Raw genomic sequence first — 9,194 nt, forward strand, 5'->3', positions numbered from 1 at the left:
TATGAGCTACATCCAGCAAATAATTACCATAACCAGGTTAAGTTGGCCATGTCTGGGAAATAGATCTCTGGTTCAGCGAAGGCAGAAAATGGCTTCTCTCGGGGGACTATAGCTGCAATTTGCTGCAGCTCTGATGGTTAGCTGTCTTTCTCCTTTGTCTTCCTGGTTTTCTGTAATTAGGATTCTACAGATATACCATTTCGCTCCCTTTGATTTTATCCCTCTGTGGGTGGAGTCGGCTTTTGACAGGTATGTGCCAATTTCCTTATCTCTCCACTTTGAAGTTACAACTTCTATAGCCCCATTGTTCTCTCCAGTCACATATGTAAATTACAAATTTCTCACTGATAGGCTAATTTGCATCTCATCATTTCTCCATCCATCTGCCTCTAATCAACTCTCTGCTTTGGTTTTTTTATTTCAATTTTCCCCAATTCCTAACAGTATAGATAAGAAAGATGACTCTCATCAAGGTGATATCATTATGATATGATGAACTAACTAGCATCCATTTTGAAAATGTTAGCTAAATCTACCTCAAGACCAATTTCAATTTTGCAAGATTTTAGTGTGATCTGCTCTATGCCTGGTGCGCGTTATCAAACACGAGGCTAGATGCTCGGGAAATAAAGGCTTTTATTTACTGTAATGAAGCAGCCAATAATTATATACACGATCCCAGACTGAGGGGTCCCAGCCAGAGCAGGGACCTTTATACCTCTCCCAGGAGGCAGAGCCCGACTGGGATGTGCCACAACACTACAATACAAAGGTGTAACAACCCCACCCTAACCCCAACAGCAACAAGTAGCACAACCCAACAGTAACATATGTACATCCTTGTAGTACTGGCCAGACCCTGGCTCAGTACTATCCAGTGGGAACCAACGATGGTTCACCACATTCACCCCTCCTTTGAGAACAAAGGCCGGCGGGGTACAAAAAAACAGAATAAAGTGTCATCAGTCTATAAGTTCAGACGGTCAGGGGGACCGCACCGTCGTTGTGACCTCCTCAATACCGGCAGTGACACCAGAGTAGGCACTTGCGGTGGCGTTCTCCCCAAGGCGGTGTCCAGCTGTTCTTCCATTGACTCACAGGCCGGTTGACCCTGAGGTGACGGTAGTCCATGGGAGCCTGACACGCCGTGCAGTGGCGACCATCCTCTGGACTCAGGCAAGCTGTACACGGGAGTAAAAGGGTTAAGCAATGGTCCCGATGCTGCCCGAGCCGTGTCCGGGGGAGAAACAAGAGTTAAAGGGTTTGTAACAGGGGGTATGGGAGCAACAGGGGTTGCTACGTCCCCTGCTGGCGCCAGGTCTCGGATCGAGACCGTGTCCTCTCGCCCGTCAGGGTATGCCACATAGGCATACTGAGGGTTGGCGTGGAGGAGATGGACCTGTTCGACCAACGGGTCGGACTTGCGGGCCCTTACATGTCGCCGCAGGAGGACAGGTCCTGAGTACGTCAACCAAGACGGTAATGAGGTCCGCGAGGAAGACGTCCGAGGGAATGAAAACATCCTCTCATGAGGAGTAGCATTGGTTGCCGTACACAGGAGGGAGCGAATAGAATGAAGCGCATCAGGGATCACCTCTTGCCAACGGGAGACTGGAAGACTTTTTGACTTCAACGCCAGTAAGACAGCCTTCCAGACTGTAGCATTCTCACGTTCCACCTGTCTGTTACCCCTAGGGTTGTAGCTCGTGGTCCTATTAGAGGCAATCCCATATGAGAGCAGGAATTGCCTCAAGTCATCGCTCATAAACGACGAGCCCCTGTCGCTGTGAATGTAGCCGAGGTACCCGAACAGGGTAAAGAGATCACGGAATGCCTTGATAACCGTGGCAGCGGATGTATCAGAGCAGGGAACAACAAAAGGGAACCTAGAGTACTCGTCAATGATATTGAGGAAGTACACATTCCGATGTGTTGAGGGAAGGGGGCCCTTAAAATCGACACTCAGTCTCTCGAAGGGACGAGTGGCCTTGACTAAATGTGCCCGGTCAGGTCGGTAAAAGTGCGGTTTGCATTCCGCGCAAACCCGACAGCTTCTTGTTACGGACCTGACGTCCTCCACCGAGTAGGGCAGGTTGCAGGCTTTTATAAAGTGGTAGAGCCGAGTGACCCCAGGATGGCATAGGTCATTATGGAGAGCCTGCAAATGGTCCTCCTGTATACTGGTGCATGTTCCACGCGAGAGGGCATCCGAGGGCTCATTGAGTTTCCCTGGACGGTACATGATGTCGTAGTTATAGGTGGAGAGTTCAATTCTCCACCGCAAGGTCTTGTCATTCTTGATCTTGCCCCTCTGCGTGTTATTAAACATGAACGCCACGGACCGCTGGTCCGTGATCAGGGTGAACCGTTTTCCCGCCAAGTAATGGCGCCAGTGCCTGACGGCCTCCACAATGGCCTGGGCCTCCTTTTCCACCGCTGAATGCCGGATTTCGAGGCCTTGGAGGGTGCGGGAAAAAAATGTGACGGGCCTGCCCGCCTGGTTAAGTGTGGCGGCCAGGGCGAAATCAGATGCATCGCTCTCCACCTGAAAGGGGATGGACTCGTCAACAGCGTGCATCGTAGCTTTCGCGATGTCGGCTTTTAATTTATCGAAGGCCAATCGGGCCTCTGGCGTTAGGGGAAAAGTCGTGGACTTAATGAGCAGACGGGCTTTGTCCGCGTAATTGGGAACCCACTGTGCATAATAAGAGAAGAAGCCTAAGCATCTTCTCAGTGCTTTTGCACTAGCAGGCAAGGGAAGTTCAGAAAGGGGGCGCATACGGTCTGGATCAGGGCCAATGACCCCGTTTTCCACCACGTATCCTAGGATGGCTAAACGGCGCGTACGAAACACACACTTCTCCCTGTTGTAGGTCAAGTTCAGGCGAGATGCAGTGCGTAGGAAATTCAGGAGATTCGTGTCGTGGTCCTGCTGGTCATGGCCGCAGATGTTGACATTATCCAGGTACGGGAAGGTAGCCCGCAGCCAGTTCTGGTCCACCATTCGGTCCATAGCACGCTGGAAGACCAAGACCCCATTGGTGACACCAAAGGGAACCCTGAGAAAGTGATACAAGCGACCATCCGCCTCAAAAGCTGTGTATTGTCGGTCCTCTGGGCGAATGGGGAGTTGGTGGGAGGCAGACTTGAGGTCTATGGTGGAGAACACCCGGTACTGCGCAATCTGATTGACCATATCAGATATGCGCGGGAGAGGATACGCATCCAGCTGCGTGTATCGATTAATGGTCTGACTATAGTCAATGACCATCCGGGGTTTGTTCCCGCTCTTGACCACCACGACCTGTGCCCTCCATGGACTAGCGCTGGGTTGTATGATCCTTTTTTTGAGGAGCCGCTGAACCTCAGATCTAATGAAGATCCGATCCTCAGTGCTGTAACGCCTACTTTTAGTCGCGATGGGCTTGCAGCCTGGCACAAGATTCTGGAACAGGGAGGATGTGGTGATCTTCAGCGTCGAGAGGCTACAGGCGGGGCGCGTTGGGCAATTTGGAGGCTGCTGCTGTTCTCCCACTGCCAGTGAAGGCAGTGGCCCACCGTACTGTAGGTTTACACTCCTCAAGTGGACCATTAAGTTTAGTCCGAGAAGTATTGGCGTGCAAAGGTACGGCAACACTAGGAGCTTGAAACGCTCGTAAACTGTGCCTTGCACCGTCAAAGTTACCACGCAACTCCCTAGCACGGTGACAGACCGGGACCTCGATGCCATAGAGATTGTCTGTTTGGCAGGTTGAATCCGGAGTCCACACCGCTTCACAGTGTCTGGGTGGATAAAGCTCTCAGTGCTCCCGCTGTCAAACAGACAATAAATCACGCGTTCATTTACCTGGATGTTCATCATAGATTTGTCAAGTCTATGAGGCTTGGCCTGGTCCAGGATGATCGACGCCACCGTTGGTTCATGAGCGCCACTGCAGGCAGCTGAAATCGACGAGGAGGACCCCTGCTGGTCGTTCGCGGTCGGTGCCGACCAACATGGCCGCTCCCATAGGTCGCACGTGGGTGATGGCGCCAAACTCAGCGACCCCTGGTGGTCACACACCTCCGACTCCGTCGACTGTAATGGCGTCGTCCTGGCCTCGCACGTGGATGAACCCCTCGATGATTTCGACGACGAAGAGCCGAGCTCTGAAGAATCGCAGGCCGCACTGCCGTTCCGAGATTTAGATCGGCACACTTTCGAATAGTGCCCTTTCTAACCGCAGGCGGAGCACAACACAGCCTTAGCGGGACACTGTTGCCGAGTATGCTTCGCTCCCCCACAGAAGTAACACCGCGGGCCGCCCGGAGCTGCTGCCGTCGTCTGGCCCGAGTGTGAGCACGCCATTACGCAGCATTTCGAACCCGAGGGACGAGGAGGGATAGGCGACTGCTCCTGCCACGTTGTCTCCACGTGGTCTTCCGGGTACAATACTAAGCTTTTGGAGGCCGTCTCCAGCATCTCCGCTAGCTCGATTGCCTGGGTAAGGTCAAGGTTACCTTTCTCCAATAGTTTAAGTCGAATGTACGACGATCTGACTCCCGCCACAAACGCATCTCGGGCGAGGTCGTTCATGCTCTGCTCAGCCGACACAGCTTTGCAGTTACAGCCCCTGGCTAGCTATAGGAGCTCATTCGCATATTCCTCCATCGTTTCGCCAGACTGCCGTCGTCGAGTGGCTAAGAGGTAACGAGCGTGTATTTCATTGGGCGGTTTGATATAATGCTTCTTCAGAAGCTCGAGGGCCTTTGTGTAATCGGTGGCCGCACGGATCGCGAGGTAGACAGTGTCACTTACCCTCGCATGGAGGACCCGGAGTCTGTCATCATCTGTGGTGACCGCTGCGGAGGCTGCCAGGTAGTCTTCGAAGCACTTCAGCCAGTGGTCGAAGGTGTTAGAGGCGCCCACCGCACGTGGATCTAGTGTAAGGCGTTCCGGCTTCAGGATCTGCTCCAGACTCTCTTTTTTTTTTCCTCGATGAGAGTTTAACAACAGTAAATAAAATTGATGCGCGTTATCAAACACGAGGCTAGATGCTTGGGAAATAAAGGCTTTTATTTACTGTAATGAAGCAGCCAATAATTATATACACGATCCCAGACTGAGGGGTCCCAGCCAGAGCAGGGACCTTTATACCTCTCCCAGGAGGCGGAGCCCGACTGGGATGTACCACAACACTACAGTACAAAGGTGTAACAACCCCACCCTAACCCCAACAGCAACAAGTAGCACAACCCAACAGTAACATATGTACATCCTTGTAGTACTGGCAAGACCCTGGCTCAGTACTATCCAGTGGGAACCAACGATGGTCCACCACAAGGCCATACACTAAAATCTATCGTTTCTTAGCCTTTTGGCTAAGATCAAGTGTACTATTGACATCCTGCACTTGTTTGAAGTCATGATGTTACACAAATGCTTCATTTGAAGCAATTTTTTAAAGCGGCATCTTGGCCTTCTGGCTAAGATGCAAATGAGATCAAGCCTTGGAAGAGTTGCAATCCCTACTCCAATCAGCTTGGATCATGTAGATCAAGCCCAAGACAGGAAGTGAGAGGCCTGTCTTGTCGGCTTGGATCTGGAATGCCTCACTTGCTGAGACTTTGAATTGGACTTTGATTGGATTGAATTGGATATAAAAACAAAAAAAATCTAACTGTCATTCACACCGGAGGGACCTTATGGTCTCACTGGTTCTATACTCACACCACGGGTTTCCTGCCGGTGAGGGGTGCGTTCAACGGGGAACCGTGTTGACAATGGCAGGACCATAAGATCCCGATGCCAGCGAGTGCTGTGCTGCCTCCCACTGCCACCAAACACATGGCAGAGAGGGAGGAAAACCCAACCCATAATATTTAAACAATTTCTTGTTGCATTCCAGCCAGATTTTACAAAAAGGCATCATCACTTCAATATAATTTAAATATTTTCATTACAGCTTGAAAAATCCTCACCGCTGCAAATCTTTTTTAAAAATTAATTCATGGACCTTGAGGGAAGCTAGTGTTGAACTTGCAGTGGCCCTGGCGGACATTTTTTAAATGTCAGTATTCATGGGGGAGGTGCCGGATGATTGAAGGGTGGCTCATGTTGTTCCGTTGTTTAAAAAAGATTCCAAAAGAAATCCGGGAAATTATAGGCCAGTAAGTTTGACGTCGGTGGTGGGCAAGTTATTGGAAGGTGTGATAAGGGATAGGATCTACAAATATTTGGATAGACAGGGACTTATTAGGGAGAGTCAACATGGCTTTGTGAGTGGTAGGTCATGTTTGACCAATCTATTAGAGTTTTTCGAGGAGGTTACCAGGAAAGTGGATGAAGGGAAGGCGGTGTATGTTGTCTACCTGGATTTCAGCAAGGCCTTTGACAAGGTCCCTCATGGGAGGTTAGTTAGGAAGGTTCAGTCGTTGGGTGTACATGGGGAGGTAGTAAATTGGATTAAACACTGGCTCAATGGAAGAAACCAGAGAGTGGTTGTGGAGGACTGCTTCTCAGAGTGGAGGCCTGTGACCAGTGGTGTGCCGCAGGGATCGGTGTTGGGTCCATTGTTGTTTGTCATCTATATCAATGATCTGGATGATAATGTGGTAAATAGGATCAGCAAATTTGCTGATGATACAAAGATTGGAGGTGTAGTGGACAGTGAGGAAGGTTTTCAAAGCTTGCAGAGGGATTTGGACCAACTAGAAAAATGGGCTGAAAAATGGCAAATGAAATTTAACGCAGACAAGTGTGAGATATTGCACTTTGGAAGGACAAACCAAAGTAGAACGTACAGGGTAAATGGTAGGACTCTGAAGAGTACAGTTGAACAGAGGGATCTGGGAATACAGGTACAGAATTCCCTAAAAGTGACGTCACAGGTGGATAGGGTCGTAAAGAGTGCCTTTGGTACATTGGCCTTTATAAATCGGAGTATCGAGTATAAAAGTTGGAGTGTTATGGTAAGGTTATATAAGGCATTGGTGAGGCCGAATTTAGAGTATTGTGTACAGTTTTGGTCACCTAGTTACAGGAAGGATGTAAATAAGGTTGAAAGACTGCAGAGAAGGTTCACAAGGATGTTGCCGGGACTTGAGAAGCTGAGTTACAGAGAGAGATTGAATAGGTTGGGACTTTATTCCCTGGAGCGTAGAAGAATGAGGGGAGATTTGATAGAGGTGTATAAGATTTTGATGAGTATATATAGAGTGAAGGCAAGCAGGCTTTTTCCACTGAGGCTAGGGGAGAAAAAAACCAGAGGGCATGGGTTAAGGGTGAAAGGAGAAAAGTTTAAAGGGAATATTAGGGGGGGCTTCTTCACGCAGAGAGTGGTGGGACTGTGGAATGAGCTGCCGGATAAAGTGGTAAATGCGGGGTCACTTTTAACATTTAAGAAAAACTTGGACGGGTTCATGGATGAGAGGGGTGTGGAGGGATATGGTCCAAGTGCAGGTCAGTGGGACTAGGCAAAAAATGGTTTGGCACAGACAAGAAGGGCCTGAAGGCCTGTTTCTGAGCTGTAATTTTCTATGGTTTCTATGGGATATGTGCATCACTAGCGAGGCCAGCATTTATTGCCCATCCCTGATTGCCCTTGAGAAGGTGTGCTGAACTGCTTTCTTGAACTACTGCAGTCTATGGGCCCGATTTTACCATCGCGTTGCGCCCTTTTTCGGGCACAAAAACTTGGTAAAGTCGGGCATGAGGCGAATAGCGCGATCCGTGCCCGCCTTCGCTCCCGTTCCCCCTTTACCAAGTGGCTAAAATAGCCGTGATCGGCACTGCGCTCGAAATAGGCGCGATGTCAATTTAAATGCATTTGCAAGCATTTAAATTGACTTAATGGCTGGACTCCCAAACTTACCAGCATTTCCCTCTTTACCACAATGTTCGCCCGTCCACATTCGGCACGACACAGATATGGTCGACAAAGCTCTGTTTCTGGCGCTCCAGCTTCTGAGGACGTAGGTTCAGAGCTTCCAACAGCTCTCTAACTCAGATCGGTGTGGTGGGGGGTGGGGGGAAGGCAGATCAGATCGTTCCCTGGTGTGGGTGGGGGGAGGGAGGCCAGAATGTTCGCTGGCGGGGGGGAGGAGGACAGAAGCGGGTCAGATTGTTCTCTGGTGGGGGGGAGGAGGAGGGAGGCCAAATCGTTCTCTGGTCGGGGGAGGAGGAGGAGGGAGGCCAGATCATTCTCTGGTGGTGGGGGGTGGGGGGGGGGGGGGGGCGGTGGTGTAGGAGGGAGGCAGGCCAGATCGTTATCTGGTGGGGGGGGGGTGGGGGGTGAGGAGGGAGGCAGGTCAGATCGCTCTCTGGTGGTGGGGGGGGGGGGGGGGGCGGGGTGGTGGTGTAGGAGGGAGGCAGGCCAGATCGTTCTCTGGTGGAGGGGTGGGGGGTGGGGGGGGAGGAGGGAGGCAGGTCAGATCGCTCTTTGGTGGGGGGGAGGAGGAAGGAGGCCAGATGGATCTCTGGTGGGGGAGGAAGGAAGAGGTGGGAGGCCAAATGGATCTCTGTTGGGGTGGGTGGGAGAGGGGCGGGGGGGGCATTGCCACTCTGCGAGCGACCAGTGGGGAGGAAGTAGGGCAGGGGGGTCACGATCGGTCTGAGTAGCGGGGGGGATGGGTGGATAAGGGGGGCAGTTATGTTGTGGGGGTGGGGCAATGTCTGTGCGGGTCAGCGATGTGGCAGGGGAACATTTTTCAATTTGCAGTATTGCATCCAGTTCTGGGTGCCATTCTTGAGGAAGGATTTTTAAATTAATTTGTGGGACAGGGACGTCGCTGGCTGCCCAGCATTTATTGCCTATCCCTAGTTGCCCTTGAGAAGGTGGTGATGAGCTGCCTTCTTGAATCGCTGCAGTTCATGTGCTGTGGGTTGACCCACAATGCTGTTAGGGAAGACATTCCAGGATTTTGACCCAGCAACTGCAAAAGAACAGTGATATATTTCCAAGTCAGGATAGTGAGTGGCTTGGAGGGGAACTTGCAGGTGGTGGTGTTCCCATGTATCTGCTGCCCATGTCCTTCTAGGTGGAAGTGGTTGTGGGTTTGGAAGGTGCTGTTTAAGGATATTTGGTGAATTGCTGCAGTGCATCTTATATTTAGTACAGACTGCTGCTACTGAGCGATGGTGGTGGCATTGGAGAGAGTGCAGAAGAGGTTCACAAGAATGATTCCAAGAATAAACAACTGTAGCTGTGAGGGTA

The 9,194-nt window shown here is 50.9% G+C and overlaps 1 non-coding gene across 1 annotated transcript; it reads left to right on the plus strand.

Annotated features, from left to right (window-relative positions):
* Positions 1–5,341: 5,341 nt before the first annotated feature.
* Positions 5,342–5,540, plus strand: LOC144494545 (U2 spliceosomal RNA). The gene has a single exon (XR_013498096.1). It is a non-coding gene; the product is annotated as a U2 spliceosomal RNA (small nuclear RNA).
* Positions 5,541–9,194: the final 3,654 nt, after the last annotated feature.

Source organism: Mustelus asterias, chromosome 5 (genome assembly GCF_964213995.1).
Source record: "Mustelus asterias chromosome 5, sMusAst1.hap1.1, whole genome shotgun sequence".
Lineage (NCBI taxonomy): Eukaryota > Metazoa > Chordata > Chondrichthyes > Carcharhiniformes > Triakidae > Mustelus > Mustelus asterias.